The sequence below is a fragment of the Serinus canaria genome, chromosome 9 (genome assembly GCF_022539315.1).
Source record: "Serinus canaria isolate serCan28SL12 chromosome 9, serCan2020, whole genome shotgun sequence".
Lineage (NCBI taxonomy): Eukaryota > Metazoa > Chordata > Aves > Passeriformes > Fringillidae > Serinus > Serinus canaria.
In genome coordinates this window covers 24,189,545-24,199,330 of record NC_066323.1, presented here as the reverse complement: position 1 = coordinate 24,199,330, position 9,786 = coordinate 24,189,545, and the positions used below count along the sequence as shown (strand labels likewise).

The 9,786-nt window shown below is 48.0% G+C and overlaps 1 protein-coding gene across 5 annotated transcripts in view; it reads left to right on the top strand.

Moving 5' to 3' along the window:
* The first annotated feature begins 3,193 nt into the window (after positions 1-3,193).
* Positions 3,194-9,786, top strand: part of PIK3CB (phosphatidylinositol-4,5-bisphosphate 3-kinase catalytic subunit beta) — an 89,289-nt gene continuing 82,696 nt past the window's right edge. For 4 of the 5 annotated variants that reach the window (XR_007778275.1, XM_018924529.3, XM_018924527.3 and 1 more), the window contains exons 1-2: positions 3,194-3,253; positions 5,993-6,077. The gene's annotated coding sequence lies outside the window, so the exon portion shown is untranslated. The remainder of the gene's footprint in view (positions 3,254-5,992; positions 6,078-9,786) is intronic. The other variant, XM_050978139.1, reaches the window with a different exon arrangement.

Below are 9,786 nucleotides of genomic sequence, written 5' to 3'. Positions count from 1 at the left end.
ATTCCTTGTGGACTTCACAGGACCATCAGGACATTCTCACTGCTTATCAGAAAATATGTAAATAGCTCCTGGCTCCCTTGCTTGCTCAGATAGGGAGGCAAGATCTTTTCCATAAGCCTTCTTCCAGGAAACTCACCCTTCTCAAGGTGTGTGGTGAGAAATGATAGTAAAACGAAAAAGCAAGAAGGATAAAAGGCAACACTAGATAAGGACAAGAATACAAAGGGATCCTGGGAAGCAGAGAGGGAGGGGCGTGGGTTGTCAGGATCTGAAGAATGCTGAATACACTGATAAGGTGAGATGAAACCTTGGCCAGGAATCTGTAAGTTAGGCTGGGCAGACAAGCTGTCTGCAGGCTGAAAAATCCAGCGGTGGCAGTGGACATACAAACAGGATTCCTTCATGGCAAGGGCAAGAAAGTGAGCAAGTGGGATTGGTCTCTGCAGTAGCTCAGTACCCTTCCAGTATTTTTACCCTTCCAGGTGATGCTGAGGTGCCACAGCTGCATTCATGCACCAGCCTTACTTGGACAGCATCATCTGTACAGGGATGGCTGGTGGAGGGTGGAGAAAGGGAAGTTTTTGCCATGCTCTGTGGGAGGAAATTGGAAATTTGGATTAAGGAACTATCTTGGGATCTCTCCGTGAAGAATTAGAGCCAGCAGTGGCTTGCTGCTTGATGTTCTTTGAAATTTGATACATTGGCTCCCTTGACATAGATGGTCACTCCAGAATGTCCAAGGGAAGCAGTCCTTTCAAAGCAGGTTTAACCTACACATGCCATAAAAGCTACTGATAAAGTGCTGGCAAAAGTCAGTCGTGGAGAACTGTGCCTCCAAATCTGTAAATTCTGATGCAGATATAAACTCAAAAGCACCCACAGTCACTGAGTTACTGGTGCAAAACACTTCCTAAGGTTCTAACTGTTTTTCCTAGTTGTTCCTTCTCAGATGCTTGGGTTTTCATGATGTCTGCCATTGATCCATATGGGTGTTAGGAGAGGTGCCTGGAGGATGCCTCAATTCAGATTATTGAACCACTACTTCTAGATACAGAACTAAGTACTAAGCCCTAAGTACTGTACCTTCTGTTTTGAAAAAAAACAACTGAACATATCCTTTCTCCTTGAGGAAGCAGTTGTTAAGAAGTCACAAGTACATTGGGAAAAGAAGCCAGCCACTGTGTTTTAGCCTGGCTGAGTTTGCTACTCCCACATGTGCAGTGGGAAAGGGCAGGGGCCATGCAGAGAGCACCACGAGAGGCCAAAAGAAGGGGGTGTTTTCCTGTGGGTTTATGCCAGGTAAAATTGTGACTGAACTGACTTCGCAGCTCCTGTGACTCCAGTGGAAGCTGTGTGCGCAGAGGGCCCCAAGCCCTCCTCCACAGGGGAGGGTGAGGTTACAATGTGCTGATATAACTGGTGGGCACAGATGCTTGTCCAAGGGGAGGGAACCAGCACCCTGAAAGAAATGAAAAGGAACTGCTGCTACCTGGGCTTTGTTCTGTGTCACTGGGAGGGACAGCTCTGCTCCTTCCAGAGGACAGGGGCAGGGAAGAGATCTGGCACTGAGGATCCCCAAAGCATACTCGTCTGCAAAGAGAGGAGCCCAGAAAAGGAAATTCTGGGGGAGGGCACTTCAGGTTCCTTTGTTCTGTGACATTGGTTTTTCTGCCCTGCTCAGAACCCTATTTGTGGCTAGCAGAGCTGTAGGAGAGGGTCTGGAGCCGCTACTGTTCATTGCAAGTTATTGCCCATACCATGCATTAAAAGAATGACAGGCTTCAAAAATGTAATGTTGCCGTGCTTTTAGCATATATTCCAAATTTTCAGGTCTGAAACTTCTTGTTAAACCCTTCTTGCAAGTACTAAAATTTACAAGAGATCATTAACTCAAGTTCCTCTGCTGCTGAACACGCTTGCTGCTTATGGCAGACAATAAAGCAGGAATGCAAACAGCTTGCCCTGTGGCATGTTCCAGGTCTCCTACTGGGGCATTTTTTGGATTCAGGCTTTTCTTAGAGACCATGCTTTCCTTTGGTTCAGCAGTGGAGGCCACTCCTCCTGTGGGGTCTGCTCACTGTCCTCCTTTTAGCTTTCTAGCTGCCCCATGTCCACTGGCAGATGCCCTGGCCCTCCCCACAGATCCGAGCTGCAGAGCTCTGTGCTTCACCCCCTGACACGTGGCCAGGTGTGATGACTGGGTTTGCACATCTGTCACCACTTCACCTGAAGTGACAGGTTTTGATTTGTCAGAATGTCGTCTCCCAAGCAGTGGCCTGAACCTGGGGAAGGCTGGCACAAGGTGCTGCTGAAGTGAGCAGGAGAGTGAAGCCTTTTTTGGCTGGAGGTCAGCCAGACACCTGTGTGGGCAGCTGGTTTCTCCTGTGCACTGGAGCTGGGCTGGCTCGGGCAGGGCAGAGCCCCACCAGTGTTGCAGGGTGTGCCTGTGGGATGCCCGTGTCAGTCGGCAGCGTTCCCACAGCAGTTTCTGTGGCAGTGTGGTGTTTGTGAGGAGGGCAGACCCTGTGGGTGGCTGGCTGGCTGCAGGCCATGCTAGCAGGCTGAGGAGGAGACAGGGATGGAAGGAAGCAATGGCCTCGGCTGGCTATGGCAGAGCCGGGCCCTCATTCCCCCATGTCACCTGCTGCTTTCCAGGCAGCTCCTCTAAGGGAACCGAGGCTGGTGTGAAAGAAAGCAGCAGATTTTATTGCAGTAATCACCTTTCCTCAGAGAAGGAGATAAAGGAACAGCTGGGTAACATTTGGCATGACTCAGTATTTCACTACCAAGCGCAAAGTCATGGCTGAAAAGGTTATGCTTGGGAACCTGAGGGGGCTGGCTGCTCCTCTGCCCAGGCCAAAGGTACAGCGTGGCTCTGGGGCACTGCCAGGCTGTGTGTGGCGGCGCCAGTGGAGGTGGTGGCAGTGGCAGTTGCAGGTGGTGGCGGTGGTGGCAGCGGCCGATTGCAGCAGTGGTGGCAGCGGCGGGGGCGGTGGCACTGTCAGTAGCAGGTGGCGGTGGCAGCAGTGGCCGGTAGAGAGCGGTGCCCCGGGAAGTGCCCGGGGTGAGGAGGAGCTGTGCGGGCGGCAGAGGGAGGGCAGCGGGCCGCGCCGAGCCCGCGGAGTTGCTGAGGGCGGCTCGGGCCGGGCTGAGGCACGGCGGGAGGAAGAGGCGGCGGCCCCGGGGCGGGGCGGGGCGGGCCAGCCGTGCCGGGTTCGCGCTGTCGGTGCGAGGCTGCGGGAGGCACGGCCGGGTAGGAGCGCGGCTCGCGTTATGGCTTTGCTGCTTTTGTGACCTCCCCCTCCCTCCTCCCCCCTGCCCAGGAGCGGGAGCGCTCCCGGCCCTGCCCCGCGCCCGGTACCGACCCGAGCCCCCGCCGCTCCTGCCCGCTGCCCGCTCCCGGGGCCGGACTCGGGCTCGGCCCCTCCCTGTCGCTGCTGGCGCTTCCCGTGCTGTGACAATCTCCCCAGTCCCAGGTGAATCCCCACTCCCTCGGGTGCTTTTGGTGTCTCTTTCCATTTTCGGAGTGAGAAGATGAGAAGAGGGTTTAGGATTGAATAAGATCAGTTGCTACTGTATCAAAAAGAAACCAGGAGGAAAAAAAGAAGCAGAAGAAAGAAGGAAGAATGAAATCAAACCCACCAAGGAGATGTGACTACAGTGGCTAATTTACCAGAAAGAGAAGAGAACGGGGCCTCCCGCTGGGAAACTTTCAAACCTCAGAGAGGTCTGGCAGCTGCAGGGAGTGGGGAAGTGTGGCTGGCAGCGTGTCTGAGGCTCACACCTCCTGTCCGCCGGCATGTGTCACACCGGTTAGGGTGTTAATGGCAAGAATTCACCAACTAAACATTTCATCTTTTTTTCCTGAAATGTTTTGCACGTGTGCTGTCCTAAAGAGTAAATTTTTTGAATTATGTAAAGCGTTGATGTTGTCTGTCTTCCTCAGCAAGGTGCTTTCCTTAGCTGTGATTCATCACTCTGTTTTTCTGTTCCAATTAAGCTGCTCACTTAGAGGACTGAGACAATCAGTGTCTCATCCTGTGAGCTGGGCTCAGCATTATCAGTGACTTTGTCCTTCGGAGTGAGTTCTTGGTAGACTGGAGGTGTTTTCAGTTTCAGGCTATTGTATTTTACTGGCAATTGTGACACGAGGGTGATCTGGTAAAGCTCGAGCAGACTGGGAGGGGTCTGATAAGAGTGGAGCCTTGGTTGCAAATGCTTGTGTGCTCTTGGGTTGCTTCTCTGAGCCTTCACATCCCCTCAGAGAGCTCAGGCAGGATTTGCTGTTAGGGCTGTCCATTGCCCTTGGATGAGAGTCTATGTTAAAGGCTTACATGCAGAGTTCCTGTAAGAGTTTTTGTACATTAAACATGAGGGTCAGTGAGTTAATCTTTGACATTGTCAGAGCATTCCCTGGGAGCTCAGTCCCTCTGGGCAATGAGTGGCCAGATACTGGAGCTGAGATGCTTGAGGAGGGGAAGAATCCCCTTGCAATTCCCAAGCATGGAAGGAGTCTGGCAGTGGGAGGTATGGCTGCTGTTGCTGGAGCCTCCAGCGTCCCCTCGCTCCACTTTTATGAGTGGCACTTCAGGAGTGCCCAGAAATGGTGAGGAACAGACGTGATCACCAAATATAATATTTTGCAGAAAAAAATACTTTTTGATTGACAGCTTTCACTCAGGTGCAGCCTGGCTTCCCTGGCCAGGCTGCATCTCCCCAGTGGTGTCATCACCTCCCCTCTGAGTGATCTCACACCTCGTGGGAGGCGTGCTCTGGCAACTGAACCACAGCTCCAGTGAGGCACCACTTCAAAAACAAGGTTTCGTTGAAAACAAAAACATAGTAGGTCTTGGTGTTTTTAGAAATTAAATACTAGACAGAGTGAGGGCCTTTAATGGGAAGCTTTTTCTTCTTTTCCTCCAAGGAGAAAGACACAATTTTCAATAGAAAAACATCATGAAGGGAGTTTTTTGACTAGCCCTGAGCAGCAGTTCCTCAGATCCAGTAATAATGGAGGGATGAGGAATGAAGTCAGTCAGTCTTGTCCATTTCTTGCCTCGACAGCACCCATGACTGAAGCACCGACTGCCACATTGTCCAGACGAGGCACTCCCTTCCCTAGGAGTGGGTGGATGTGAAATCTTTCTGCTTTGCCCCAAAAGTCTGCATGGTGCTGGTGCATACTGCAGTCCTTTCACGCCTCAGTGGATTTGGTGCTGGTTGCACACCAGTTGCCCAGGCTAACAGAGCAGAGAGCAGCCAGGTTTATTTCTCACACTTTTGAGGCCTGTATCAGAGTTTTTTGGCTGTGGAAGTTCTGCAGGGATGCTGTGTGCTGCACCAAGTGTTTCCAAGGAAAGGTGCCATGAGCGGGTTCTAAACTTGATAACCATGGGTGTCCTACACAGTGGATTTTATTTCTTCCTTATGTAGTAGTTGTCTAACTTGGCAATGAATTTTAGCCAAATATTTCTGGCTTGTCCTTCAGGAATTACATTAAAGTCTGTCAAACAGTGTGGCTGGGAACCTTCCTGTGCAGCATCTGGGTATTAGCAGTACTGGAAACAGGATCCTGGCAGAAACGAACCTTGTCTCTGAACCATTGTGGTTTCTCTAATGAGATCAGTTTGCCACCTGCATCTTTCTGGGCTGTGACTATTTTAGAGATTTTGTAAGCGTATGAACAACCTTCCTCCCTTCCATCTTTTGCTTTATTCTCCATTTCCTTCTCTTCCTCTCCATCCTCTCTCACGGTGCTGTGTCCTCGCAGACGTTCCTTGTTGCTGGTTTGAGGTGAGCATTGTTTCCCAGCTATGAAAGAGCTTGCACGTGGGACAGAGAGCCCTCAGGATTTCACAGCAGCCCCTGAGCAGCACAATCAGGCAGGCTTTGGCAGCACCCTGGTTCTCATCTCTCTCTCCTGAGCGTGGGTGGTGGCTCAGCAGAGCTCAGCTGTGGAGCCCTGAGTGCAACATCAGATCTGCTTCTCCAGGTCATGAGCACAGTGGACTTCATTGAAGAGCTGTGAACAGTGAAGCTGGAATTCCCCACTGAGTCTGTGGTCCAGGAGCTCACAGGTAATGCTATACTGGTAGATTTCTTATTACATTCCATGGAAGTTTCTCAGATATAAGGAATTTATGTTGAAGGCCTAAATATTTGGGATTATGCTTTGTATTTATTGTCAACAGTCAAAACAACATTGGCACTGAAACTTCTGTGGGGAGGTTGTGAACTGTTAATTATTTTCAGTCTACCTGGCATAACATGAAGGATTATTAACATAACCAGTCTTACAGGTGATGATAAATTCAACAAGCATTACTTCTACTTTTTTAAGGGGTTGGTTTTTATTCTTATTAATCTTTCACAGAGATGTCTTATTCTAGCTGACACAAATTCCTTTTAGAGCTGAACTAAACCTTGTAATTTGCCAGAAAGTTGAGATATTTATTTAAAATCATTTCTCCTCTTAATATAGCAACCAGGGTTTTCCTTTTATCTTGTAGAAAGCAAAACATCATGACATTATCTCAGTTCTGCAGTTACCTAACATTAAATTCTGTGTTTTATCAATCCATCTTAAGGGGAAGAACATGTCTGTTAAGTCTTTGTCTTCTTCTTCAATTAAGCACTTCACTAGTAGGCCAGGAGGAAAATAGTTTTCAGTTGTTCCTATACATTTACCTTCAATATTGAGTGTAGCAGCCTGAAGCACAGAGGTCAGCCTGGGGATGGCTGTGGGGCTGCTGGAGGGATGTGCACATTTTGGAGCAGCTGCTCTACCTGCAGCCTCCTGTGCAGGTTACTGTCGGCTCTGACTGGCACTGTAGTGCACGTGGGGGCATGAATTGTGAGCAGCTGAGCTTCTGGGGCTCTGGCTGACGCCTGCTCTGGAGAACATGTGTGACTTCTTGCTGGAACATGGCATCCAGGCTGAAATGAAAGCCCAGCTGAGTGACCTTGCTCGTTTTTCTGCCTCCTCTGCATGTGTTCAGGGCATTTCCAAGCATGGCCTGCTTTGCTGTGTAGTACAAAACCACATGGACTCAGCAGTGTCCTGTGGGCTCAATGGCCTGCCAGAATGGGGCAATGAAATACAAACTCATGAGAAAGTAACAATGCAAATACCTGTTATATAGACTGAAATGTATGTGTGAGAACAGTTAGCCTTCTAATAGTCTAAATAGAGACTACTTGTGTGTGTGTGTGTATGTGTGTAGGAAAGAAAAAATGTCATGCTCTCCCAGCATTATTTTTAATAATAGTAAGTATATTTATCTTTTGCCCCAGTGAGCAAGTGTTGAGGGTGTACTTGTAGTTAAAGTAAATTAATCTGGTTTTGCTTGTTACCCACTTGGTCTGGCACATCAGAGAGTGAGGGTCACTTCCTATGGCTGGAAGTACTCAGGCTGTTTCACACTGAGAGCACTGCTCTTCTGGTGAAAACACGCCTTTCAGTACCCCAACCTGACAGCTCTTTTATCACTGCCTTGCTGGACTTCCCCTAGTGTAAACAAAGCTTGGGTGTTACTATTTGTGTTAGTTGTTTTTGTTTGAGACACAATGTTTTTTTAGTTTCTCTGAAATCTGCCCTGTGTCTTCTGATACAGATGGTTTTGTGGTGCTTGATGTCATCCAATCACAGCTGGGATGGAAGGGAACTTACAGAACCTTAGACATCACCTAGTTCTGACCCCCAGCCATGGGCAGGGACAACTTCCACTAGACCAGGTCGTTCAAAAAATAAGACCAGGTTGTTCAAAAAATAAAATAAAATAAAAATACTGTTTGTCTTAAGCTGAACTTAAGCACAGCCCTAGTGCTCAGAGCAGAGGGCAGGACATACCCTACAAGCACCTGTGTTATCTTCATCTGTCTCTAAGTCTTTTGGCTTCAATTAGACATAAATGTGTAGCAATGTAAATAATTGCTTATATCCCTCTTTTCTACATGCCTCCACAATTATAATGCTGTAAATGTCAAAAAGAAATGGCTCTTTCTTGTCTTGACTTTTAACTCAAGTAACATTTCAATGGCAAAGAAATGTCTATGCTGGCATTCATCTTTTGTGATGTGGTCCAGTGAGTAACAGTGTAAACTGTATTTAAACATAGCAATTACAGAGAACAAAGGGATGGCTGAGGGAAGCTGGACTTGTCCATGCACATTACAGGGCTCTTTCAGAAGTCAGCAGTGTGTCCTCTAGACTTTGGTTCCTGAAATACAGATTTGGATGAGTTTCCTTTGCCCTAATGCTCAGCTCTCAGTGAGGGCTGCTTCTTCAGACGGGTTCAAACCATCCTTGACACTGTAGGGAGTTTTCTTAGGAATGACCTAGCAGCTTCCTGAATTCCCCCCTCAGTTTTTTTACTTGCATTCTTCTTTTCAGCTTTCCAGCTGCCTGTTTTACTTGCTGTGTTTTGGTGGGTGAGATGGGAGCACGGAAATCCCATTTTTCATTCCCCAGCTGCACAGCCAGTGTGTTACAGTTCCACCTGTGCTGGCTGGGATTTCCTGTTTTAGAAGATTAATTAGGGTTTAGAAATTCTGAGTTCCTCTAAAAGAAACGATTTTCCTTTCCTGTGTGGAAGGGAGGTTGCAGTCTTCTGAGGCCGTGAACTTGTTTAGACCCACTGATGTAGCAATTGGTACCAGTCAGAGATACTGGCTGGGTTCAATTTTGTTCTGTGACATCAGTGTAAATCTAAGCAGCTGCTGTTGCTCTCTTTTCCTCTTTCAGAGGTGGTTGTTCTTGCAGGAAGAGTTTTTTGTCCATCCAGAAGTTTGTTTCTTGCTCTCTCTTCTCTCTGAGTCAAAAGGCTCTATATGTATTGCACTGTATCTCCAGAAATGATTGCCCTTGTTGACTTCAAAACCTTAATCCTGCAAGCAGAAGTGGTTTCTAATATACCTTCCCCATTTGGATGGCCCTAAGGATTCATGTGCACAGTTTTCACTTGTTTTCTGCCTTTTTTTTTTCCTTTTTTTTTCTTTTTTTTTCCTTTACCCCTGTTGAGGTGCTCAAATAGCCAGCACTTCTGCCTCACCCACTTAGCTTATCCTGGTCTAGTTCCAAAGCCAGAGGGTGAGGAAATGGCCTTTTTCCTCGGGAATTTTGCTTTGCCAGTTTTTCTGGTCACATACCACATGAAATTGCTTGTTTCTTACCTTCCTGTGAAGTGTATTTGAACATCCCTTGTTAAGGAGGGCTGGAGTCCGGCCTCATACTCACTCAGCTTCTTTGGGGGAGGCAAGATGGGACATTCAAAGCTGGCAATTCCCAGATTTCCAGAGTGGCAGATCTTGGGGTGTTCTTCTCTGAATCCAGCACAAGTGAGCGCAGAGTCAAGGAGCAGGATGTGCAGAGAGGGGTGACAAGGGACAAGGAAGGACAAGAGGAGGAAGAGAAATAAAGGGGACAGTGTGTCATCCAAAATGAATAGAAGAGCATGGGGAAACAGGAAGGAGCTCATGAGGGACATTGAGGTTTCTGATCTTGTTTCTAATTTAGGCACGAGCTATAAAAACCTATGTATTCATATATTTCTCATATGACTCGCTTTGAAGGCTGGTAAGATTCTCCATGAATAAAACTCTTTGTTCCTCTCTCTGACTTGTCACACTTAATCTTTTCAAACAGTTACAATTTAGCAGTAACTGTAAGAAGATATCTGAACTGGTCTCCTGATTCCAACAGAGCAGTCAGAGGTTAATGAGAGCTGGGAGAAATAAACAATTTGGGCTGCGTGTGCCACGGATGCAGAACCTACCGGGGATGGCAGG